General features: G+C 42.8%; 1 protein-coding gene and 1 long non-coding RNA gene across 9 annotated transcripts in view; one reads left to right on the plus strand and one right to left on the minus strand.

Moving 5' to 3' along the window:
- LOC146870300 (stAR-related lipid transfer protein 3-like) overlaps positions 1 to 27,993 on the plus strand; it is a 545,134-nt gene that overhangs the window by 58,357 nt on the left and 458,784 nt on the right. The window lies entirely within an intron of this gene.
- LOC146870301 (uncharacterized) overlaps positions 26,861 to 27,993 on the minus strand; it is a 336,625-nt gene continuing 335,492 nt past the window's right edge. For all 5 annotated transcript variants that reach the window (XR_014971941.1, XR_014971942.1, XR_014971927.1 and 2 more), the window contains one exon: positions 26,861 to 27,512. This is a non-coding gene — a long non-coding RNA (uncharacterized LOC146870301). The remainder of the gene's footprint in view (positions 27,513 to 27,993) is intronic.

Raw genomic sequence — 27,993 nt, forward strand, 5'->3', positions numbered from 1 at the left:
TCTTCCTCAATCTCCTCAGGTGAAGTGCGTGTTTCTAACGTTGCGTGCACTTGACATTCCATTTGAGTTTCTTAAGGGAGATCAGAACTAGAACGCCAACAGAGAGACCGAGCTGGCGGACATCATGGATTTCCAAAGCCGCCAGCTCAATCTCCAATTATTTGCTCTGATGGGGTTTTGTCCCTTTCTTGAATTCCTATTCATACATATACTGGCCAAGAGAGGGCATTAAGTAGGAATCTTCTTTGGGAACCTGAGAGTCCCCCCCCTTCAAGGAGGGTTCCTGCATGTAAGGTTTGGTTGGGAATTTGTTATGAAAGACCTTGATTAAGCGAGGAGCGTGGACAAAAGTATGCTTCTCCCACAATCTTTCATCTGGTCCAACATCTTTCCAGTCAATTAAATAAAAAAGTTCTCCATTTTTTATTTTTGAATCAAGAATCTGTTCGACTTCATATTTTACGCCACTATTCAGTATGACTGGTTCTGGTGGAGGTGGAAATCATAAACCTGGTTTGACTTCTTTTAGAAGAGAGACGTGAAAAACAGGGTGTATTTTAAGTTCTCAGGAAGTCTCAAATGATAGGTTACAGGAAAGATGAGTTCTTTAATTGGATATGGACCAATAAAACATGGTTAAAATTTTCAAACACCTTTTAGTTTTAGATTCTTTGTGCTAAGCCAAACCTTGGTTCCCACCTGGAGGGCAGATTCTTTCTTTCACTTTTTTATCAGCAAAACGCTTGTAGTTATCCTTTGCATGAGTCAGGTTTTGAACAGCAGATTGATGAACCTGGGCTAAATGTTGAACTAAATTGCTCACTGCTGGAACCTCTATGCTACCACACTCAATAGAAGAGTTTGGGTGTCGACCATAATTCAAATAAAAGGGGGAATGACATGTGGAGATGTTCCTAACACTATTGTGGGCAAATTCTGCTGTCCATGGATATTCTGGCCAATCTCCTTCCTCATCTAATAGGAACAGCCTAAGATATTGTTCGAGTTCTTGATTAGTTCTCTCGGTCTGTCCATCTGTTTCTGGGTGGAAGCTGGTAGAATATCAACTTTCTTTGTTTAGCCCACTGGTGTATGCCTCTAAAACTTGGACACAAATGGACTACCTCTGTCTGCGATTATAAACTTGGGTGTACCATGAATTTGAATTATATGTTGATTGAAATGTTGTGTTATTTGCTTGGCTGTGGGAATATTTTTTAGGTGTCCACACACACTAAAATCACATTATAACCCTGCCTAGAAGGTAAGTCTTCAATGAGATTCAGTGGCACAGTGTGCCATTTGTAGAGTGGAGTGGGTAAAGGCTGCAATAGCCCTTTTGGTGCCTCTCGTTCAGATTTTCCACAAGCACAGATCTCGCAACTAGTTACATATTGTTGGATATCCTGATTCATTTGTGGCCATCCAAATCTTAATTTAATTAATTCTTCGGTTTTATGAATCCCTTTATGCCCAGGTACAGGACTGTCATGACATTCAAACAAAGCTTTGGTCTGCAATTCTGTAGTTGGTAGATACAGCGCTCCATTATAATAAGGTAGCTGATCTCGTATCTCCTTTTTCTGATCTGACTCAGCCCACTCCTTCATCTCCTCTGGGCTCATAGCACGGACGATTTGCTCTTCAAAGGTTTCTTCCGATGTTGCCCCATGATCTTTTCCAAAGGAATGTCCGTTTGATCTTTTTGCGGACCTTCTGGAATTTTTGTATCCAATCTCGACAAGGCATCTGATTTTCCATTCTTGGTGTCGGGTCGTTAGATGATCATAAAATCGTAATCTGCAAAATACAACGACCACTTAAGTTGCAGTGGAGTAGGGTTCTAGCTGACCTCAAGAATTTCAGGTTTCTGTGATCCATAAATACTGTCACTATATGTTGGGCACTCATTAAATAATGCCTCCATTCTTAAAGGCATCTTTTATGGCCAACAATTTATTTTCTTTATTGGTATAGTTAATCTCCGCTGGAGTCAGTTTCCTAGAATGATAAACTACTGGATGTAATTGTCAAGTTACTTTATGTTGTTGTGACAACACCCCTCCTATTGCTAGATCTGACACATCCGTCTCGAGAAAGAACGGTTCCAAAGGATCAGCGTGAAGGAGCACTGGATCTGAAGTGAAACTTTACTTCAATGAGTTGAAGGCTTCTTCAGCTTCTTCTGACCATTTGAATGGTACTCCTTTCTTCAGAAACCAGGTAAGGGGAATTATCTTTTGAGAAAAGTCATGAATTAATCTTCTTTGGAAGTTTGCAAAACCAATAAAACTTTGGACTTCTTTCACTGTAGTTGGAGAATTTCATTCTGTGACTGCTTTTACCTTCTGCTCATCCATCGTTATTCCAGAAGGGCAGAGGACAAATCCTAAAAATTCTACTGTGTTCATGTTAAAAGAGCATTTCTTTAACTTCACATATAAGGCATTCTCCCATGATCATTGTAACACAGCTCTTACTTGATCCTGATGTTCCTCTTCATTGGCTGAATAAATCAAAATATCGTCTATATAGACTATAGAGCATTTGTCAATAAAATGACTTAGAATGTCAGTTATGAAATGTTGGGAAGCGGCAGGGGCGTTACACAGCCCATACAGTATTACTTGGTACTCGAACAGGCATATATTTGTCCAAAATACAGTTTTCCATTGATCTCCCTCTCTGAGTCTGATCAGATGGTAAGCACCGCGGAGATCCAATTTGGTGTAAATTTTTGCCTCCTTCACTTGATCAATTAGCACAGAAATAAGAGGTAACGGATATCTGTTCTTGATTTTATTTTGGTTTATCGCTCTGTAATCTATACAGATTCTCAGATCCCCTCCTGTCTTCAGAATGAAGAAAGGGGGGGATGATGCAGGAGACTGACAGGGTCTAATGAAAACATTATCCAAATATTTCTGAAGGTATTCCTTCAAATGCTGGTTCTCCTTCTCCATCAATGCCTATATTCGACTGCATGGTAAATTGGAGCCTAGTTCAAATTCAATTTTGCAGTCATAATGTCTATGAGGAGGACGTTTCGCAGCTTCCACTTCATTAAACACATCGGTATAATCTTTGTACTCTTCCAGAATTTCATTAGTTTGTATCACACAAATTGAGACTTCACTGTTGCAAAGTTGAGTTGCTGCCATTGGTTCTCGATTGATTCTTCCTTGATTAAAACAATGTTCTTTACAATAATTTCAAGTCATCACTATTGTTCTCGCACTCCAATTTATTACTGGATTGTGTTCAGTCAACCAAGTAAGACCTAAAATTAGTTGAAACTGCGGAGCATCTATAAGATTGAACTGAAGCATTTCTTGATGTCCTTCTAGACACTGTAATTTTACTGGTTCTGCGTGGCTCACTATTGGTCCTGATGAAAGATTTGCACCATCCACGGCTCTTATTGCTTCACTTTTATCCTTTAGCAAAGATCTTATTCCCATTTAATGCGCAAACTTCAGATCACAAAAATTACCTGTGGCCCCTGAATCTATCATCACAGAAACCTCTTTCAAAACTATGGGCCCCATTAGTATGGCGGGCGGACTTCGTTTTGGGAAACGGGACCGCCCGCTGAGGGTGCGGCAGTCTCGCACTCCCGATTAGTATGCGCCTGCCACACCGGCGGGCGCATGGTGCATCTGCAACATTGCGGCGGGCGGTGCAGAGAGCACCGCCCGCCGCAATGCCACAAAGGCAGGTTGTGCGTTTCAATGCACAGGTACCATAGGTACCCGCCATGTGCATCCCCCACCCCCCAGAATCCCTGGGGGCCCGCTACAGGCCCCCAATGGCAAAAACCACCTGCCTTTCAGTGGCGGCGCCGCCGCCACGGAAAGGCAACACCCCACCTGCATACTAATATGGATGGCGGTGTCTACCAGACACCGCCACCATATTAACTGCTTTTCCGCCCGGGCGGATTGCCTACCGGCGGAAAACTGGTGGACGGTCATCCCATCCGCCGGGGTCCCCCCGCCATGGTAATGTGGCGGTGGTAATTCATATGCGGGCGGTGGTTTTCTGCGGGCAGTTTGCCACCGCCATACGGGCGGTGGCGATCCGCCCGATATCTTAATGAGCCCCTATGTGTCTGAATCCTAATGTAGCCAAAAGGATAAGAAGGGGTGATGATACTTGCAAGGTATTTGCCTAAAAATTACTTATTGGAGTTGTCTTCTGACATGCACCCACAAGTCCAACTCTTCCTACTGGTGGTACTGCAAGTTTTTATTCGTTAGTAACTTTGATTTCTTAGGGCCGATCTTTACGAAGTGTCCACTCGCTCCACAGTAGAGACATAGCTTGTTTGTTCTTCTCTTTTCTTTTTCTTCTTTGGATAACTGGCCTCTTATTGTGCCTATCTGCATTGGTTCTACACCCTTTTGTAAATCTTGGGTTTTATGACCTCATTCTATCGAATCTTGGCGGGTTGGTTCGAAACTCTTTTTTCTTTTCCCAGCTTCTTTCATTTAGCCTGAAATCGATTTCCAATACCAAGTCTATTAACTCTGAAATCTCTGTTGGTTGGTTAGGGATTTGGGCCAACGTGTCTTTCCATTTGTCCTTTAAACCTCTGTAAAAGACTGCTCCTCTTTTATTCTCTGGCCAATTGGTTTCTACTACTAGATTATTGAATTGAGATAAATAAGTGATTGAGTCTCGACTTCCCTGTTTTAATTCTAGTAGTTTGTCAGTTGCTTATGATTCCTTTCTCCTGTCGCATATCTGGAGAAACTCCTTCTTGAATTCCACAAAATCATATAAAATCAGATCATTCTTTGCTACCAGGGACATAGACAACGATGTTGCATCTCCGCTAAGATAGGATAGAATTAAAGCTATATGAGTCTGTGCATCGGGAAAAATTGTTGGACGACACATAAAATGGAGGCAACATTGTGCTTTAGGGTCTCCGCTGAAATGCTCTGGGGGTGCTAATGGAGTCACTGGGGAAAGTGAATGAATTACTTGAGTCGGTGTAAATGACATAGAGCAAGTTGAGGGGCTTGTATTTTCTGTAGCATGAAATTTTGGATTGGTACCAGACGATACCTCACTAATTCTGTTGGCCAGCTCAGATGTTTCTCGCCTTGAAATAACTATCTCTTGCTGTAATGTTTTATTTTCTTCCCTCACTAACCTTAACTCTTTCTGAATGCTACCCAAGATTTCTCCTACACTTTTTAAATCTATTCCTTCTGCCATTCTACTCGGGTGCAATTAACTACGTGGACACTTCACTCTGTCACAGAAGCACAATGACGCCTATTCCCAATTCCCTTCCAAGAACTCACTGCCCTGATAGAATTTATAGTCAAGGTGCAGATGCTTTCCAAGAGGCGAAAGGGGATGGAGATAAAGAAGAGACTGCCAAACAGCGATTCGCCTTGAAGGAATTTCATCTATCTTCGTACTCAGAATCTTTCTTCAGTTTTTTATAATGCAGCAACAAAAGAATAGGAATTATTATCCTATTCACTCTCACTCTCTAAATATAGATATATATATATATATATATTCACTGAAAAAACCATAGGTTTCAGGGGTTTTATAGTTAGCTGGACTTTTCACTTGTACAAAACCATTGAAATTCCCCCGTTATAGTTAGTTCAGCTAACTATAACTCGCGCGCCCGCAATGCACTGCTGATGACGTCACATATTACATCACTCATGACATGGTCAGTGACATCACTCATGACATCACTGATGACATCTCAAATGACATCACTGATGACATCACTGATGACATCATCCAGTGAATGTGTGTTTTTCTGAAAATTAAATATGTTTTATATATGTATAACTCAAGGTCGATGGAAGAATAAATGGGTATATAAGTGTCTAAATGGATGATTTGTTTTTGAAAAATTGATTGTGTAACTGACTGATTAAATGTATCATAGTGAATACATGGCTTAGTGAGTAATGTTTAAATAAGTAAATATCTGTATCAGTCTCTCACTTTGTGTATAAGTGGCTGCATGGGTTGGTGAGTAGCTACATGGGTGTCTATATAGGTTATTAGTTGGTTTTTTGAGTATCAGTCTGAGTGTCTGCATGGTTCGGTGGGGGGTATTACGTAGTGCATAGGTGCATGAATGAGTGACTCACTGTTTGTATGTGTTGAAGACAGCATGTGTGCAGGACTGTATGGGTGGATGAGTGTGTGTATGGGTGTGTTAGTGAGTGAATGACGGTCTCAATAGTGTCTTTATGAGTAACTACATATGTTTTAAACTAGTATATGTGACTATTGGTGTATATAAGTGAGTATATGTGAGAGTGAGAGATTGAAAGAGTTCCTGTATGAATAAGTATGTGTTTCTATAAGTGATTGTTTAAAAGACTAAGTATGTGTACGTTTCCGTAGAAGTAAGTGTGGTGGTGTGTGTGTATAACTGTATATGCAAGTAAATGTATGTTTGACTCTTTATTAGCATGAGTGACTATGTGTGTGAGTAACTCTATGGATGAGTGGCATTGTGTAACAGGATGTATAGGTGTATGAGTACATATGATGAGTGAGTACATGTATGAGTGACTGTATAGGACTGTTGGTGAATGAGTGGATGTGTATGTGGATCTTAGAATTACTGAAGAGGTTGTTGTAACTGGTATTGGTATGTCCATTGTTTTGAAAATTTTAGTCTCTATTTTTGAATGTGTGTATCAAAGGTTATATTAGGGTGAGAGGAGGTCTGCCACTCTATCACAAGGATGATATCATCAGTGATGTCATTTGAGATTGTCACGTGGTTTTAGGCCACTCCCTATTTACAGTGCTAAGTTAGCTCAATCACGTTAGCTGTTAGACAACCATCTTGCTGCTTTTGCTGCCTTTGCACCCGACACTGTTGTTACATGCTATTCATTTGAGAAATGCAGACTCGCTCTTGTCTCAAGTGAATGTTATTTATACATCGTTAACAGTTGCTAGTGCCCTTGGTCTGTACATCGAGTAAAGAACTGTTCTAGGACACTAGACGGTGCCGGCTGATTGTGTTCAGGGTGATCGTACCACTGTTTAGTCATAACATGCACGCAGCTGCAAATACCAGAAAGTCGTAGGCTTTAATATTACAGCGCAGCAGGTTTTTAGACACATTCGATAGAAGAGCTGAAGCAGAGAACACTGAGCTGATCCTGTGATGTGATACACCTAAGCTGATCTATACGGTATGGGGTCCCCTATGCAAGCCCATGAGACCTTCTAATAGTCTAATAATATTTTATTAGTTGCTAGAGAAAGGAGGGTGGTTGATTTCCACTGTCATTATTAATATGATCGCTCCTTTCATTTTCTATGGTATTGTAACAATGCTAATGGTAATGATCTTAACCATTTGTCTGCTTATGTTAGCCAAAGTACTGTATAACAGGACTCGAGGTTTATGAATAAATTCTTTAAACTTTACTGTGTCTTAGTTATTCTGTTGTGGCCTGATATATAAGTGCAAACGGGTATTTCGGGTTCCCACCATTCCTGAGAATAACTAAGTCGCATGTTCTGGGTTGTCTATACATTGGGACCGCCGAGCTAAATCTCGGATAACGAATGTGACACTAAGCTAGTCGGATAAGGGGTTCTTAGTTCTGAGGGGAGTTTCTGGTACACCACAATTCTCTAAGGTTCTGGTTTCCTGCGCATAGTTCTGTGCATACGCAGAATCCCTACAACATGGCGCACCTAACGTTTGGTCTTAATATCTGAGATGCCTTAGTAGTGCTTTTATTAGTCCACAACGCCCTCACTCTGGTTTCCGGATAACGGGAGTGACGGTTTAACCTACCTAGGTTTTAGGCTATAGGTTCTTTCAAGCTTGATAATAAAAAAGGTTACACTAATCTAAGCCCAAGTGCTACTGAAGATCTCGTTGTATCTTCTTTTTCGTCCTAATGGCGGTAGAAATTCCTGCTCATAGTAGGGTGTCTCTACGTGCTCATTTGAGGATGTATGGGGTGCCTGATGACGGGATGGCAGTGGTGTTTGTCGTTAGTGCAAATGCCACTTACCCTTATGAGTTGTTTTACTCTTGGGTTACCTTTGAGGCTGTGGAAGATGTCGATAAAACGTTCCACAAATACACTGCTACGCAGGTGCCTCTTCATTATACCCCATATATGGCTTTAGAAATTCCTATTTCTACCTGGCAGCACACTATTTGGTTTAATGGCGCCCTCCCCCACACGGTCACCCCGGCGAGACTGGGTCCTTTGTCAATTGAAGGAGCTACTTGGCCGGTGCTGGCCGGACATACACCTCATCCACGCTACCTGACGGTAGGTGTGGATAGCTTACGTATACTACACACAACCCTGATTACGGTCCATAGGGCTTTAGTGCAGTATGTGTCGCGCACTGTACAGGTGGGGGCACCTACAGTTGCGGGACACGGGGCTGATCACCATCATGCGGTGGTGATCAGTCCTGTAATGGTAAACGCGGTTGTTGGCAAGCGCCCCCAGAATAAGGATGAGTATCCTTATTGGCTTGCAGAGAAATTCGATCAACTAGAAGCCGTGTTTCCTAACACTAGTCCTGTGGAAAAACACAGGATACTCACTATTACTTTGCCGAAAGAACTAGTCCCGGACATTGTCGATTGTGACAATTGGGGCAAGGTCTTTGCCGCGACCTATTCGAAGTGCTTCGGCACTACGTCTATGTCGGTACTACCTTCCGTTATCAAAAAAGTCCAGGAGGATCATGGTGCGGAAGCAGCTATTGAGTTGGGAATGCGGCTTATCGACAGCTTCTATATAGTATGTTCCATGATTATGGGAAATCTCAAAGGAGATGCCATGCAGTTTCAAGTGGGAAACATGATGGCACTAATTGCGGATGAAGATAAGCCGAGGGAGTTTGCAAAGGTTATTGCAAAAGCCTATAGGATGGTTGGACGTAGTGCACTAGGCGTGAAACCCACCATCAAAATTCCTGAAGTAGTACAGCACACTAAAGTGAGTTTGTCTACAAAAGACGATAAACCCAACTTTCCAAAACAAAATTGGCGAGCTAAGAAACAAGATAAACAGCAACAGAAACAGGATACTCGTCCTGCCTCTCCTGTTCAGGCGTATGTTGAACGCACTTATGATTTGCGTGATCGTTCTCGTATTAAGTCACCTGATAGGTTTCAGGTTCCTGACCAGTGCTCTCCTCGTTCTTCACAGGAATCAGCGGCTTCACACTTTGGTGGCGGAGACCGTGGGAGAGGCCGGGGTGCTCAAGGTCGAGACCAGCCCCGACAGGCGGACGGAAAAGGCAAGCAAGAAGATTCTGCACGTCCACGTCCTCCGTTTCAGAAAAAGAAAGTTGCTGCTATCTCAGCGAAGTATGCCTCAGATGGTACGGACACAGCTTCTGAACATGAAATGGGCGCTGACGCTGCTAGACAGCGCGGCGGAAGTTACAGTAGTGCGGGGAGCACTGCGTCCATTTCTGGAGGCGACAGCAACTAAAATCTATGTGACAGTAGAAACTGCTGATACTCGCGTAGCCCCCCTGAGAGATTATTTGATGTAGTCCTCAATATTGAGGGTGACATACAACGAAAAATTAACGCGGTATTTTGGGATAATCTGACGACCACCTATGATATACTATTGGCGGAGAAAGATTGGCCCCCGGCTTTCGTTCTAGACGCTCCAAGGGGGGAAGAAGTCATTCTTCCTTCTTTTGGACACGTAGTGCCCAAGGAGGAGTCTGGGAAGTTAGCCGAGGAGTGGGCACGGGTGCTAGCACCTGCGTTGTATCGTAATCAGGTGGGGTGGGATAAATGTTCTGCCCTCCACGAAATTCCATTGCGGTCCGACCCCCAGCCACAACCTCAATACCCTATGCGTCGGTAAGCTAGGTCTCACGTCGCGTCAATCCTTGAACAATTGGAATATCAGGGAGTAATTGAAACGTGTGTGTCACCCATGAATAATCCTTTATTCACTGTGACGAAGCCTGACGGATCGTACCGCCTAGTTTTGGATTACCGGCACTTAAACTCGCACTGCCGGAATTGTGCGGTGCAAAATACACATAGTTCGGCTCTCGTCGATAGTCTTGTGAGAAAGAGGTTCAAAACCACACTCGACTTGTCCAATGGCTTTTATTGCCATAACATATCCCCTCATAGTTATGAGTGGACCGCCTTTACTTCGGGTGGTAAACAAAAAGTGTTCAAAAGGCTTCCTATTGGCTATAAAAATAGTCCTGGGGTATTTGCTGCCTGTGTGGTCTCTCTCTTGGAGATGGTAGACCCGGAGGCATACTCGTACGTTGATGACATATACTTAACAGACGACGAGTTGCTTCCACACCTTGCTCGCGTGGACAACATAATTACTATGTTTGCGGACTTTGGTTACAAGTTTAACTTTAAGAAGTCCCACATTGCCGAGTACACAGTTTTATTCTTGGGGTACGAACTCAACAATGAGGGCCGCGGCTTGGCTCCGCAGTTCCTTGAGAAATGCGCACGCCTTCGTATCCCTGCGACATTGAAACAACTACAATCATTGCTGGGCTTTCTGAATTTCGGTCGAACCTACATTCCTGAATATGCCCAGCGTATCAAGACACTATATGCCTTGGTACAACCAACTTTTACCAAATCTTGCTGGCTGCCACAGCATTCGGCTGCATTGCACCGTTTGCAGTCTGACCTTCTTACTGCGAAATATTTACAAACTCGTGATAACCACACAAACCTGGTCATAAGAATTGTACCGGGTGTGGAGGGGTTCACGTACTTAACATACAATGAGGGCGACACGGTCCCCATTGCTTACAAATCTCATTTATATACTTCGGCTGAAATGCGTTTCTCCACTGTCAAAGGTTTTGACAGCAGTTCAGATGGCAATCCTGAAAGAACGAGCGCTATCACAGGGGAAACGCATGATGGTGGTGACACCATTTCCTGCCCTAGAGGCAGTCACTAAAGCAAGTGTGCCGAATTCTAAAGCTTTGCATCCAAGGTGGATACAATGGGCGACCTCCTTAGCCTCGCCTGATGTCGAATACATCTTTGACGCAGGGCTACAGACTCAGGAGAGTTTGGAGTATGAATTAGTTCATCCGGCTCCACTTACATTGCGCCCGTTGGAGGAGTTCCATTGTGTCATATACACTGATGGGTCCGCGCAGCCCGCAACTGGATCAAGGCACGCTTATTCAGCGGCTTGCGCAATTGTTGTTGGTACTTTCGTGAATGGAGAATTCATACAGGTTGCAGTGCATACGCAGACTTTGGTTGATTGTACCGCACAATTGGCGGAGCTTCGTGCTCTGGTGCTTGCACTGGAGTTTGCTGATCATAGAGCCACAACTCTTATAGTGAGTGATTCATACTATTGTGTTCAGTCTTACAACGACAATCTGATGTTTTGGATCGCGAATGGGTTTCGTGATTCAAAAGGTAGCACAGTGAAGCATAAAACGCTTTGGGCTAGGGTGGCTGAACTAAAAGGCAGTCGGCCCCTTGTGAATGTTATTCACACTCTTGGTCACCAACGAGTTGGCGTCCATGCTGTCGGTAACAGTTTGGCTGACGAGGCAGCAAAAACAGCAGTGGCAACATACTTGGTAGCAGCAGTTACAAGATCCAAAAGTAAGATCGATGATGACATCTTGGCAGCTATTGCTGCTTCAGAGACTGGGACAAACTTCCCTAGAGGTTTCCCTTCTCGATACCATTATCACTTAAGTCCTGATAACGTCCCGTTAGTGAGGATTAATGATGTTGGGGATAGAGTTATTCCCAATGCAGACTGCAGGCCTGCTTTGGTGCAAGCTGCGCACGAGGGTGTTGCGTCTGCGCACGCCGGAGTGTCCGCAACTGTGTCACTGTTGCAGCAGCGTTATTGGTGGTACGGTTTGTACAAACATACGCGGACTTATGTCCTCAATTGTGGTATTTGCCAACAAATAAAGCCGTCTTCTGTGGCGCGTCCACCACAAACGCAGCTGCATATATCTAATCAACCACTAGCGTGTGTTTATTTAGATCACTGCGGTCCTTTTTCCTCTGGCACTGCGTACAAGTATATCTTGGTTGCAGTGGATTCGTGCACACGTTTTCTTTGGGTGTGGCCACACAGGAGTGCTGACGCCCGGACTGTCATCAAAGCATTGTGTGTCTTTATAGGGAGTTTTGCATGTGGAACCCTTCACTCTGATCAGGGCCCTGCATTCGCCTCTAAGGCGTACAAAGAAGCTATGAGAAGTTTGGGGGTCCAAGTCAAATTTTCGTCTCCATACCGGCCTGAGGGCAATAGTGTTGTGGAACGAATGAACCGTGACCTAAAGCAATCATTGACAGCCAGGGTGTTAGGTACTGGCAAAAACTGGCTAGCTCATTTGTATGACGTCCAACGTGCACTTAATAATCTCCCTAGAAGGTCTCTGGGTGGGAGGACCCCGTACATGATGCTCTTCGGGGTTCGAATGTTTGTCCCAGACCTTGAGGGTCTAGACATGGCGGCCGCGGCCGCGCCTTTTGACTTAGATGACCACTGTACTGTCTTACAGAATCTTCAAGAAGCAAGAGACACTCTAGCAAAAGAGCACATATCCTCTGCGTCCGAAGCTGGACTTCAGATTCCGGTAGTCGGCTGGCTACCCAGAGTTGGTGATCTGGTCCGTGAGAAGGTGGAGAAGAAGAAGGAGTTTGGCCCCTCCTATCGTGCACCAGTGCCGGTGCTTGGAGTTGAGGGTACACGTACAGTTGTTTTGCCTCCACTTCCTGGTCACAGAGACAACAGGTACATTTCAGTTGACAATGTCAAGCTACACAGGGTGACCGATACTCCATAGTCTGACACCTTCAGTTTCTTGCCCTTCCATGATGCGCAGTTCTGTTGTGGTGCCACCATCTGACATCGTGCCTGAGGTTGCCATTGAAATGCAAGTAATTTCTGATTCTGCTGTATCGCCTACGGATGGTGATTTGCCCGATGATGCTGAGTATTCTTATCCTGCTGATGTTCCATTGCCCCTTTTGCATTCATCAGAAATTCCCCAGTCTAATTCTTCCTTTGGAACTGAATCATTGACTTCCACTGCCCCTTCCAAATTTTCAATATTCTTTGCCTGGTTCAAGACACAATTTTTGGTTCCCCCCTGGATTTACATTTGGCTGGTGCTCATTTGCATTTTTTTGTTCATGTCCATTGGCTATGTGGTGGTGTTTTTTAGGCTTATAAATGGACACTACCTGAATGAACGTTCTACAATTAGATTAATTAATGGAACTTTGGCCCCACATTCATCGTCACACATCATGAAGAGGGACCAGACTTTTGTGAACATCACCGCCTGGCCTGTCCGTGATGGAATAGCATGGGATGCAGTTAAATTTCAAATTCATGGGCCCACGGAAGTGATTAATGTACCATCTGTATATCGTGTTTCTATGGGTGATGTGGTAAAACAGAACATTCGATCTGATGATTGGGATGTAAAAACTATAGAGACACTGTTTTCTGATTTGAAATACTATGCCGCATTTGATGCTGAGGATTTGTATTTGAATACTGAAAACTATGCAGAGCAGTTTTGTTATCAACATTATGGTACTCATTTTCTTCATAGGGCTAACACATTTCGTAGTTTAGTCAACTTTACTCAGTGGGAACATTGCCCTGCCCCGATGATTGGTAGTTCAAAGACTTTGGTCAACAAATTTTCATATTTTTCAGATTTCAGTGTGTCCAATAATGCATCCTTTTATTTTAAAATTAAGGACGAACCTATTTCAAAGGTGCGTTTGACACACACTAAATTGTTGTTTTCTAAGTCCTATATGGACGATTTGGCAATTGGAGGGTATGACGTTTGGAAAGATACTATTGATCTCAAATCGGTTTGGGGCACTAAGTCTTGGCAAGTACAAGGAACAGAAGCTTTACATCGTGCCTGCCTCATCCCAAACCACATGTTATTTTTAAATTCCACAATTTTTCAGACAACCTGTTTTGGATTGGCGATATCTAAAAAATTAACTTCTCTCTCGATCCCGGATCTGAGTGCTTATCCTGACTGGGAGAATCACACAGATCTGTCCCTTGCTATGTTGCAATCTTTTATTTCGAATTCCACCTTCAATATTAGTGCATTTGACCCTAAAGGTTGGTTGGTATGGCAGAGAAGTTCGGATACCTGTCAACGCAGATTTTTGGGGTTGGTTCCCGGATACATACAGGATAGAGTAGACCCTCATTTTGTGTCCTCACACACTGTCACTACCTACTCGGTAGGTAAATTGTGCCAGACATGGCTGCAACATTCCACATTGGATTCTGTAAAAATTCACTTGTCCCGTTTACATGACAAAATAGATTTGAATGATTTTGTTAAAGGTCCCGCATTGGGAAGATCCAAAAGGTGGGTGTATGCTGTTTACAACGAGGTTTGGAAGTTGTCGCAGATTGAGGCTGCTTCCAGGCTCCGTGCTATTGACCAGGCCAATATGGAAAAAGTATTGGCAGTAATAGATAATAGTATTAACACCTTATCTTCAAGAATATATACATTAGATAACATTGTTTCATCTGTTGTAGATATTGTCCAGGAGGATGTGTCTGTGTTATATCATGGTCAAAATCAATTACGATCGATTATGCAATTTGCTTGGACTTTGCAGACGTTAAAGGCGGGGAAAGTACCTTGGGATTACATGAATATTTCTTCTTTATTCCGCCCATTTAATCTGACAGCAAAGCAGCAATTCATGTCCATGAAAGATGCTACGTATTCACTACTACATATAGAAAAGTTAGAGCCTTTGCCTTTTTCAGTGGCTGAGTCTGATTATGCAGTGTGGCTCATCCATGGGATGGTCACTCTCCCGATTTCTATGTATAGGTTTAGTTCGTGCATGAAACATTACGCCTTGGGCAGATATGAAAAACTTGGTTCTGCATTCTTGCATGAAGTCTGGTCTCTCCCATTTACATATCGATGTGAGAGAGACGGTAAAGAAGTTTATTTGAAGGGTGAGGAGTGTACGTCTGCTCCTGATCATTCCGTAGTGTGTAGACATATCCAATTACATGGATCGTGTAATATGAATGCCCCTAATTTAGCATGCGTGTTGAAGGGCATTCCTGTGCCAGTTATAACGCCATCATTTACGCTGCTTGCAAATGGTAGTTATTTGCTTTTAAATAGTGAGGCTTGCTGTGGGATGTTAGCTGGAATTCCCTATATTGTTTCAGTTTCACGGAGGGTAATTTGCTGTAATAACGTGCTTTTCCCACCCCCGCAAGGCCGGCTTGATATATCCATCTGGCCGACGATTCCAACCTTGAAAGCAGAGTTCAATAGGATGAGCAGAATAAGGGCTCTTTTGTCTCAAAAGGAGGTTGCGTTGACTTCGTCCCGTGAAACATTTCTCCTTCAAGTGGCGAACACTCGCACAGAAGTTCAAGCTCTTTTGAATACTGACCTTCCCCTGCATTTTGGCACATTAATACACACTATCTTCAATGCTTCTTCCACGACTGGTCTGGTCCATTTTTTTAAAATTGTAGGCTCTGGCCTTGTGACGTCTTTCCAGTCTATTTTTGGTATAATACCAGCTATTTTTCATTCTATTTTTTCTGGTGTTTTCGGAGGGTTTCCTCTGATTCTCGCTTTAATTGCTGGCATACTCCTGTTGGTCTGCGCTCTACGCTATGGATGCACGACTTGCGCTACTCGACCACGGATTCAGCCTGTTCCATCTGCGTAGCCGGATGTGGGAATGCTATGGGACTTTACCACTGGCTACCTTGAGTGTCACTTATGGATTATCCTTCCGGTTCCCGTTTTTCACTTGTGTACAGCCTGTTTTTCACTGTCTCGAATGTCCGTTCCAATGGGCTCTTGATATGTGTTTGTCAAACTTGGTGTCGCCTGACCTGGATTTTGATCGACTGATGTATCCCTTAGTGGTTCATGAGTTTGACTGTTCTGGAGTCGGGTTTATGGCCTTGGGTGCGGCGCATGGAGTCCTTGGTTTATGGGATATCGAGAAGGCAGCAGTTGACTTCCTGGCACGAAGTTACATCGAGATGCCTGCTTCTTGTCCACGTGGAGTGCTTGATACTCATTTCCCTGTGGAACACGTGTGTTCTTTTTCGTTGCTGAATTGGATGACAGACAATTTTGCGGATGACTCCAATGATTTTCTACTGGAAGCTGCGGCTGCATATGCTGCTTATACTTTCCTAGATTGACAATTGTGCTCACAATGTCTGGTGGCGAGTCATGTGGAGTTACATTTTTTCACAAGGGATCGTTGGCCTCAATGGACGATGGCTTGTGTTTTTATATATTTTTCTCTTCGAATTTTTTTTTTCTCTCATTTTCTGAAAACTCACATTTCGAGCTCTTTAGTCTGCATCGTTGAATTTGAACTCTGCGTTCTATTAAAAAATACGCCCCTGGTAGTCCCGTGGTTCGATCAAAGGGGGATGTCACGTGGTTTTAGGCCACTCCCTATTTACAGTGCTAAGTTAGCTCAATCACGTTAGCTGTTAGACAGCCATCTTGCTGCTTTTGCTGCCTTTGCACCCGACACTGTTGTTACATGTTATTCATTTGAGAAATGCAGACTCGCTCTTGTCTCAAGTGAATGTTATTTATACATCGTTAACAGTTGCTAGTGCCCTTGGTCTGTACATCGAGTAAAGAACTGTTCTAGGACACTAGACGGTGCCGGCTGATTGTGTTCAGGGTGATCGTACCACTGTTTAGTCATAACATGCATGCAGCTGCAAATACCAGAAAGTCGTAGGCTTTAATATTACAGCGCAGCAGGTTTTTAGACACATTCGATAGAAGAGCTGAAGCAGAGAACACTGAGCTGATCCTGTGATGTGATACACCTAAGCTGATCTATACGGTATGGGGTCCCCTATGCAAGCCTATGAGACCTTCTAATAGTCTAATAATATTTTATTAGTTGCTAGAGAAAGGAGGGTGGTTGATTTCCACTGTCATTATTAATATGATCGCTCCTTTCATTTTCTATGGTATTGTAACAATGCTAATGGTAATGATCTTAACCATTTGTCTGCTTATGTTAGCCAAAGTACTGTATAACAGGACTCGAGGTTTATGAATAAATTCTTTAAACTTTACTGTGTCTTAGTTATTCTGTTGTGGACTGATATATAAGTGCAAACGGGTATTTCGGGTTCCCACCATTCCTGAGAATAACTAAGTCGCATGTTCTGGGTTGTCTATACATTGGGACCGCCGAGCTAAATCTCGGATAACGAATGTGACACTAAGCTAGTCGGATACGGGGTTCTTAGTTCTGAGGGGAGTTTCTGGTACACCACAATTCTCTAAGGTTCTGGTTTCCTGCGCATAGTTCTGTGCATACGCAGAATCCCTACAACAAGATGTCATCAGTGATGTCATGAGTGATGTCACTGACCATGTCATGAGTGATGTAATATGTGAGCAGTGCATTGCGGGCGCGCGAGTTATAGTTAGCTGAACTAACTATAACGGGGGAATTTCAATGGTTTTGTACAAGTGAAAAGTCCAGCTAACTATAAAACCCCTGAAACCTATGGTTTTTTCAGTGAATTTCTGAGGTTTTTTAAATGCTAATTCCTAACTGTAACGTGCCTGAAACCTATGGTTTTTTCTGTGAATTTCAAAGGTTTTTTAAATGCTAATTTCTAACTATGCCTACAGAGATAGGACATGTGAAGAAAGAAGAAAAAATGCACAGAAAGAAAAAAAGAAGTGCAGAAAGAATCAACAGAAGTCCTCAAAGACGAAGAAAAGTGCAGGAAGAAGGATAACGTGCAGAAAGAACAAAAAGAAGAGCAGAAAGAAGCCTTGTTGCAAAATCATCCTGTACCCTCAACTTTTTCAGACGGATACTGGTGGTAACTGAGTCTGACTAACCAGTCCTAGAGCCAGTGCTATGTTAAAAGACACTTAGAATACAGTGAAAACACCTACATACACTAGGGAACATTATGCGTTGGGGTCCCCCTGTGATTAGCATGACCTCCTCTGTAAGCCCCTAGTATATAATAGGGCAGGGGGATTAAAACTACCTCTTAAAACAGGCCACAGGGCGTTTTTGCACATGTTAACTCAGGCCCCGTCCCCTCCCTTCACCACTGTGTAAACACACCCTGTGTCCGTTTTTAGTTGGGAGATTAAGTTCATTTGAATCCTGAGGGTCCCTAGGGTCCAACTAGCCCACTAGGTACCTCCAGTAAGTGCCACAGAGCTGCGTTGCAGAGAGGTGTAAAAAGTGGCACGGCCTGGACCACCTCTCTGCAATGCAGCTCAGTGGCGCTTCCTGGAAGCACTTGGTGGGCTAGTTAGCCCCCAGGGGCCCTCAGTATTGAAGGGAAATTATATCCCCAATTTAAAACGTGCCATAGTGCGTGTTTGCACACGTCACCTCAGGCCCCGTCCCCTCCCTTCACCACTGTGTAAACGAGCCCTGTGGCTGTTCTAAGTTGAGAGATTAAGTCCCCTTGAATCCTAAGGGTCTCTAGGGTCAAACTAGACCACTAGGTACCTCCAGTAAGCGCCACAGAGCTGCGTTGCAGAGAGGTGTAAAAAGGGGCTTGGCCTCAGAACACCTGTCTGCAGTGCAGCTACCTGGCGCATACTGGAGATGCCTGTTGGGCTAGTTGGCCCTCAGGGACCCTCAGTATTGAAGAGGAATTAATTCCCCAATTTACAACTCGCCAGGGGGCGCGTTTGCAGAGTGCTGCAAGGAGGCAGCGTGGCCTCCGGCACGATGCCAGTCTTTTATTTATTTTAATTTTTTAAGAAGGGGGGCTGTGTGGTTCCCCCTTCTTATTCTAATTTATTGGCCCTGATGACCCCATCCCCCAGGGCCTGTCTCCTAATTTTTTTTTGTTTGACCCCAATACCCAGGGCCGGCCACTGTTTTTTATTATTTTTAAAAAATATATATTTATTGACACACCTAGGACATGCTGGACAAACCGTACGTACCTATTACCATGACGATTTGCGTGATATTCATTAAAAGGCGACTATGCATACAATGAATCCACGTGGAATGTATTTACACCACTAGTGAAGCTCTGACATGTCTGATGCCCTACCGTGCCTAATCCCGGTAGACACCCTTGCCGTTTATTTATACAAACATGGGTAGCTATTGACGGGCACATTTAATACACATGCACACCAAGCCATTCAAAGGGGATTCGACAAAAATTCGACAAACTATGCAAGAAACCCCCCTCACAGTTAGTAAAACACACATCCACTGCCGGATGTGTAATACTTTTTATTTACTCTCTGGAAAGGGGACGAACATCACTTGAGAGTCACAGCGCGCTCCTGGCAGAGCCCAATGCTGTGTTACACCCACCATTGCCTGCTGAGTGCCACACACCTCTGTGTTGTATTCCACCAGCTAGTGCATATGCTATGACACTCTCTAGCCCATATGTACTGTAACACCACCCCGTGAATATGTCATGCCACACTTGTCTTTGCACGGGTTATATTGCCCCATCTAACGTGCCTTCCTCGATGCCTATGTTATAACGCACAGTGCTATGCCATACATATTACAATCTGGGATCCATATCTTTGTCACAGTGCATATGCAACGTTACACTCCCCAGCACATATTTTATATTACAACTTTAGAGACTAGTTAGGTTACACAACACTGCCCTGTGCATATTACACTCCAAGGCGCATATCGCATAGCACGCGCTAGTGCCTGTGCTATCTCGCGCTCTCTAATGAATCTGTCATTGCGCACAATGTATTGCATATTATATTTCACGCCCGGTTCATCTTATATCACACTTTTTGGTGCATAGTTTATACCATACACTATAATCTAGTTTTCATTTTCAATCGTGCTCTCAGGACTATGTTCTATATAACACTGTGTTCACCTACCCTTTTCACAGGCATTACATTTTACGATAGGGGGTGGAGGGTCAGGGGGTGTTTCTGCCAAGTGAGCCCGGAGTCACAGTCACAAACGTCCTCTTCTTCCTGAATAAAAGTGAGATTATGCTGCATACTTGTTCATATTTTAAGTAGTTCGCACAGACACACGTTTTAAAAACAATAAAGTTCCTAATACCCGCCTTCTCTGAACAGTTAGCTTGCTGCTCCACCCCCCTCCTCCCTATCCTCTGTTGTGTGAATCCATGGACTAGCCTCCTCCCTCCTGCCATGCATGGTCTGATGTGCTGCCACTGCCCTCAATTTAGTATGATGTACCAGTCCACTCCTCCTGCCCTCCATTGCCAAATTCTATGCCCCATCATTGACCTCCTACTTAAACTCTGTGCTTAGCTTGCTGCCCCTATTCTCCTTCTCCCTGCCCTCCAATGTCTTTGTGCATGCCCCTGCTCCATCCTTTTTGCCCACCATGTTCCATGGACCTGCCACTCCTATCTACGAGTGTTCTGTTGAGCTGCCACTCCCCTCCCACCTGCCTAGCATTGTCAAATGACTGTAACCTGTCCCTGCCACCTCCACCCTGCCTGTCCACATGCCATGCCCCTATCCTCTTCCTCCTGTCCTACATGGTCCATTGTACTGCCACACCCTTCTGCCCTCCTTGGTCTGTTGTGCTGCAACTGCTCCTCCTGCCTGCCCCGTGCGGTCTGTTGTGAGGCCCCTTCCCCTGAACTTTCTTGTCTGTGCACAGGTCCTGACCCTCCCTTCTATCCTCCATCGTCCTTTGTGCATGCCCCTGCACCCTCCTTCTTGCCCATCATAGCCATTGTGCTGCCACTAACCCTCCCACTTGCAATGCATGGTCTTCTGTGCTGCCATGGCCCCTCCCACCTTCCCTGTGTGGTCAGTTAGCTGCCCCTGACCCCCTCCCACCTTCCCTCCATGGTCTGTGTGTATTCCATCACAGTCTCACTGTTGCTCTTCATGGTGTGTCTTGCTTCTAGTGCCCATCCTGCCTGACCTCCATGGCTATCTTGCTGCTCCTGCCCTGCCCCCTTGCCCCCAGCCCTCTGTTTACATGTGCAGACCCCTACTCCCTCCCTCCTGGCTTGTCTGTTCCATTGTAATGCCCCTGATCCGTCCCTCCTGCCCTTTATGGTCTGTTATGCTGCAGCTTTCTCTCCTGTCTGTCCATTATGGTCAGCTAGCTACCATTGCCTCTTGCCCCTCTGTTCTCTGTTGTCCATGTGCATGGTCCTGTCCCCTCCCTCTTGCTTTCTATGGATTGTTGTGCTGCACTCCCGTCCCGCATGCCCTGTGTGGTGTATTGTGCTGCTGCAAACCCTGATGCCTGCCCTGCAGGGTCAGTTTGGTGCACCTCTCCATGTCCCTCCTGTCCTCTGTTATCCAAGTCCATGTCCCTACCCCATTTCCTTCCATGATCCAATGTACCATACTTGTGAACATTTTGAACTTGGTAAGAGGGAGATTTTGAAAAAAAACTGAGGTATTGATTTTCCCCTTTGAGTTACATTGAAAATGAGGAGATTGTAGACAGGAGACAGATCAAATAAAGCCCATTTGAGCTTAAAAACATTGGACGTTTCCTGGCTGAATCGGGTCTGTTGGCATGTATGGTTGTACTACCATTGCCTCTTCCTTCTGCCCACAATGGTCTATTACATTGCCACAGCCTCTCTTGCAAGTCCTGTATTGTTGGTTTGTTGCCCCTGCCCCCCTTTCCACTGCCCTCCATAGTCTGTTGTGCTGCCACGGCCCTTCCTGCCTGCTCAGTGTGGTTAAATTGTTGCCTTTGCACCCTCCTACCTGCCTTCAATTTTCAGAGTCCGTGCCCCTCGCCTCTGCCTCTCAACAGTATCCTAATGAACAACTAGATTGCTAACATTCTATATTTATTACAAAAGTGTGGAACGCCTGACGTCATCTTGATGTAATCAAAACTGTAATACCTAGAGCATTTCCTTTAGAAATTACATATATGAGAGCGTCTTATTGGCATCAAAATTATGGTTAGTGCTCTAAAAGACTAAAATAAGGACATATTTTCTGAGTTTTCAAATAGCGACAAAGCACTTTTAAATTATTTGTTACCTTTATGTTTTTTTATCCAGTTGACCACTTGATTAAATGTTGCACTTAGGGGAGAGGATGTGGTGTTACTTCCAGAACTGCAGACTTTGCAACTGGGGAACCAGGTTGGAGTTTCTGCTTCAGCTCGACATTCTGTGATTCTGGTCAAATCACTTAGTCTCCCCATGTCTACAACCAAAATGAATTTGTTCTTGTGTGATGTAACCAATGCTCATGTAAAGCACTCCAATACCTGACAAGTCTGCACTATATAACACTGCAAAAACACAAAATAATAAGTGTTTTGCACACTTCTGTCATTGGGCTATATTTGGGCTACATCTGGGTGATTTTGAGCTACATTTGGGCTCTTTTGTCTCCGGTGGCCATCTTGGGAGATTTATTTGTTATGAAGTTTCCTAATTTCCTCATGTACTGCAGTCTCCTCAGTAGGAAATGCTTTCAGTTTTTTACTTTGATTCCATCATGAAGGTATGCCATAAATTCTGAATGTTAGCACTCTAGTTGCTCATTAGATCACTGTAGTAAAACTACTGTTCACCATGGAAGTCTGCTCCTGATATTAAAAGTGCATGTTTCAGTCTGCATGTCAGAATTTTTTAATGAAATAGAAGAGGATTTGAGAAGTCACGTCAAAATGTGCCCTCATTTTCTTTCTTCAGCATTAATCATAATTTCTATGGCAAAATGAACCCCCTCATTGTGTTCCTTTTTAAATTACATGTTTTAAGTGTTACCAGTTTATTCCAATCAAGATGGCTTCAGGTGTGCCATACTTTTGTCATAATGAAGACAGTAAGCGCTCTAGTTGTTTTTAAGAACACTCTGGAACATTCTGTCATTGGGCTATACTTGGGCTACATCTTGGTGATATTTGGGCTACATTTGGGCTCTTTTGTCTCTGGTGGCCATCTTGGGAGACTTATTTGTTATGAAGTTTCCTAATTTCCTCATTTACTGCAGTCTCCTCAGTAGGAAATACTTTCAGTTTTTTACTTTGATTCCATCAAGAAGGCATTCAGATGTGTCACACATTTGCCATAAATTCAGAATGTTAGCACTCTTTTTGCTCATTAGATCACCGTAGTAAAGCTACTGCTCACCAGGGAAAACTGCTGCTGGTATTGAAAGTGCATGTTTCAGTCTGCATGTCAGAATTTTTTAATGAAATAGAAGAGGATTTGAGAAGTCACTCAAAATGTGCCCTAATTTTTCTTTCTGCAGCACTAATCATACTTTTTATGGAAAAATGAACCCCCTCATTTTGTTCCTTTTTAAATTAAATGTTTTAAGAGTTACCACTTTAATCCAAGCAAGATGGCTTCAGGTGTGCCATACGTTTATCATAAGTAGGACTGTTAGCGCTCTAGTTGTTCTTTGTAACACTCTGGGAAGCTGCAGTAGAACACAAAGGAATCAACTGACAGTCTCTGCCCTTGTTGGATGTACATGTTTTACTGAGAATGTCAGACTTCATTCTCACATGACTGAGAAAGATAATGTGAATTTACAGAAAATAAGCTCTCAGTTTAGCTTATAGATCACCTTCCAAACCTCTGTGGGAAAAGCATGAGAAAATATTTTTCTCTCAATCATGATATCCCAGCAGAAGGCTTTTTCACATGGTGAAATCACTTTAGAACATACCACAATTCCTAAAATGAGTATGGTACCATCAACAAATGATTTATAATGTAACTAAAGTCTTAAAACCTTCTATTAACTGCAATGCTTTTTAATGAGGTGCTATCATGTATATTGGTCCCAAGATGGCTGCCAACACTTCTTGGATGAAGTGCTGACAGCCAATCAGATCTCAGGATGAGATGTGTGGTTAGGCTCCGCCCACATATCTATATGATTTTACTTGTGATTTTCTCAGGAACTACTGAACAGATTGACACCAGACCTGCAAAAGGCACATCCCTGAGCTGAGGACTACCTCTCTGCCAAACTTCAAGTAATTCTGTTCAGCCGTTCGGGCTGTACCTTGGACTAAAGGTCCCTATGGAAAATTGAATGGGGAAAACGCGTTTTGGGAGCCCCCCTTTTTTCTCAGCCCCCGCTTGACGAATCCCCCCGAGACTTTCAGGGTAGGAGCGGAGCAGAGCGCCCCACCTATTTTGAAAATTTAGCGGGGATTCGTCAACCGGCGCCAAAGTTATTCCAAATGGAATGTTGCGGATTTCCTATGGAAACACGGTCCTAACTATAACTATCTACTGGCGACCGCCAGTAGATTATATATATATATATATATATATATATATATATATATATACTGAAAACGTCCTGTTCCACCGAATTGAAGGGTGGAAACCACAGGCACGGCCTCCCCATTGAAGCAAGTAACGGACTCTCACTCAAGAATAGCAAATAATACGGTGCAGATTATTTTAGCATGAATAGGTGCTAGGACCAGTGTCCTCCATGACGCGTTTCGCTCCTCTTGGGAGCTTGATCACATGATGCGAGTCCTATTACTGACAATTTTGAAAGTGAAGTATGTGCACAATCAACTGTAAAAAACAGACTAACTGTTTATATGTGAACAACAAAACTGATAGACTATAGCGCTTTAAAATGGTTATTTAAGTAAAATACAGCCACTGAAATTCATATATTTCATACAAAGAATAAAAATGTGGATATAAAGTTTAGCAGCTGGCAAAATGTCTGCATAGTGCAGTTTACGATATGAACAAGAATTAATATACACTTAACGGCTTATGGTAAATCCCAAAAATGTACAATCATATGAAAAAATTATTTTCCACACTAAAAACAGATAACTGTATACGAATGTCGAATCAAGACAATGTCAAAGGAGGAAAAGTTGTAAGTACAATAAATGTATGCATATAATAATAATTTTCCTCCTATAACAAATACCAAAGTCATATCTAAGTTTTTACATAGCAACTGAACATATCGAGTGCCAGAAAAATACTACAGCTCTTAAACTAGACCATCTCTTATGCATGAAATCAGCGGCAGTTATTATCATAATTTATATCAATATTTGTTTTAAAAGCAAAATTTCATACTGCCCGAAATGATTAATGAAAAAATAAATAAAAATCATCACAATTATATCCAAATGATACGCAGGCAATTAAGATAGGGTACAGGAAATAGCAGCAAGAACTTCTCCATAGTAAAGTGCATGTGCAAATTTTTGTTAAATAACAAATCACTAGATAGTATCACAGAGCCAACCAAGCCTGAAAGATACTCTTGTTCAATATAACAGATGTTAACGTGATGATTCACAAAATCTGCATCTTTATATATCGAGACAGTATATCTGTTGGTAATAGATAAATATATTGCTTAATATTACAAATAATGGTTAAAAAAAGGGAGAAAAAAGTGCCATATGCCTAACATGTGCAAAATAGTGCTGTGCAAAGTGATATTGTGCAAATAAACGAATCAACACACTGGCAACAAGAGGGAGAAACCCTGAATCACCTAAGCCTAGGTGATTCCAAAGTGCAGAGCAAAGTCGCAAATCAGTGTGAATGTAGAAAGAAAATGTTTTTATATAAATACATTCACAAAGATTAAAAAATCATAATCATCTCAATGGCATCTAAACACTGATGAACAGAAGCAGAAATTTTTTGTAAAAATATTATAGATACAGGAATTCTTTTCAAAAGTTGGGGAAGAAGCTCCAGAGAAAATTATGAAGGTCCTCATTTATGTTAAGGCCATTCGGAGCTCGTGTATCGAGAGCTAAAATAAAATGAGATTCACCTTGGATCAAGAGTTTATCTCGATTCCCACCCCGACTGGGGTTGGGGACAGATCCTAAAACAGTGTACTCCAAGTCTTTCAGTTGGTTATCATGAACAGACTTGAAGTGCCTGGCCACCGGATAATTGGGGTCAGAATTCACTATGGCTCTAACATGCTGGAGAATACGGCTATGTACCGGAAGCTTAGTGCTGCCGATATAGTAAAGATTACAAGTGCACCTCAGTTTGTAAATGGCATAATATATATACATATATATTACCTACAGGCTGTCGCCAGTAGGTAGTTATAGTTAGGACCTATTATCCATAGGAAATCCGCAGCATTCTATTTGGAATAACTTTGGCGTCGGTTGACCAATCTTCGCGAAATTCTCAAAACTGGTGGGGCACTCTGGTCCGCTCCTATCCTGAAAGTTTCAGGGTGATTCATCAAGCAGGGGCCGAGAAAAAAGGGGGGTCCCAAAACGTGTTTTCCCCATGCAATTTTCCATAGGAACGTTTAATCGCAGCTACAGCCAGAACTGCTGAACGGAATTATACCAAATTTGGTAAAAAGGTAGCCCTTGATTCACACTCATGCCTTTTGGTTAAATGGTGTAAATCCCATCAGTAGTTCCTGAGAAAATCAAAAGTAAAATCATAGATATATCTGGGCGGACCCTAACCACTCATCTCATCGTGAGATCTGATTGGCTGTCAGCACTTCATCCAAGAAGTGTTGGCAGCCATCTTGGGACCAATATACATGATAGTGGTGCAGATCGGAGCTTCCGAATCCCCTCTACTTCCACGGACGGAGTGATTTCGCAGTCACACGCACATACACACATCACGCGCTGTTGGGGCCCATTACACCAACATTCATCCTACCACTCTATCCGTGCCATGTATAAAGGAAACACTTTCCTGTACCTAACCAATCTGCATATACCTTGAGGTCAATGGCATCAACTAGTTGCTATAGATTTGGTGAAACATTATTTTACACTAAATATTCAATAAACATGACAATAAAATAACTACCCGACACAGTAATTCAAACAGAATATCGTTTATCTAAAATTGTAAGAAAAGCCAATTTAAATGCAAGTTCATTTCTCTCATATTTACCTATTCTGGCTAAAAGTCAGATCCTAAGTCAGAACCGGTCCTCAGCAAAATAGTTAGAGTTTCTAGCCGTCATGTAGAGTCACCGTCCTCTCTCCGTCAGCATCGGGATCTCTGATCATCAGTTCGGGAAGAAGTGGCACTAGACCTCTCTAGTCTACTAATATTTATACTAAAATTACATTCCAAATGTTGCAATCATATCTTACAAAACAGTCGAATGGCGGAAATTATGTCGTCTAGATACAATGGTAGTTTCTCTCACGCATTGATAGTCTCAAATAATGAATAGAAATTAGGAGTCCATAACTAATTCGTTACTTCTACGGATGTCTCTTTAGGGTAAATTGTATCTTTTTCGTGAGACCACCATAAGTTCATCATGTCGGCAATTGGATTTGTAACAAATCTTCACATTCAGGGGCATTTGGCATCTCTCCCGGATTTGTCGTCATGATGATTGGCTTTTCGGTTCAGCATGAGGGCAAGGTCGCAGTCAGCGCGAAGCCTCCTTTCAATTATTCATCTACTCAAATGCAGGCTGCGGGTGGTAGCCATATTTTAGTAGGCCACAATGGTCAACTTAAGTAAAAAGAAACACAAAACATAATTACTGCATAGAAATGATTATACAGTGTTATTCCCCTGCTAAAACCCTTATGTGTATGTATTTATCTAGTCATTTGCGACATCAAAAAGCCATTAATGCGTATTAATTATAAGCGCAAAACAACATAACATCACGTAAGCAACATCTATTTCTGTCAGTTTGCTCACCAACTAAGTTCACTTATTATTTTAGCCATGCAATAGCATTCCCACGTGTAATTCTTCTGTTAATAAGGTTGATTAGACAAGACTCGACAAACCTTTAATAATTAATCATTAGTACTTTTAATTATAACATACGAAAATGAAACAGGTATTTGGGTTTAAAGTAAAAACCCTGCTCCCTCAATCCCCCCTTTGGTGATATCTTATCACCACAAAAATCAAAAACCACAAAAATCAATTTAATTTCCCCTTTTGAAGAAATTCAAAATGTCTTCTTGTTTAATTTTAA

This window comes from Triturus cristatus, chromosome 1_1, assembly GCF_964204655.1.
Source record: "Triturus cristatus chromosome 1_1, aTriCri1.1, whole genome shotgun sequence".
NCBI lineage: Eukaryota > Metazoa > Chordata > Amphibia > Caudata > Salamandridae > Triturus > Triturus cristatus.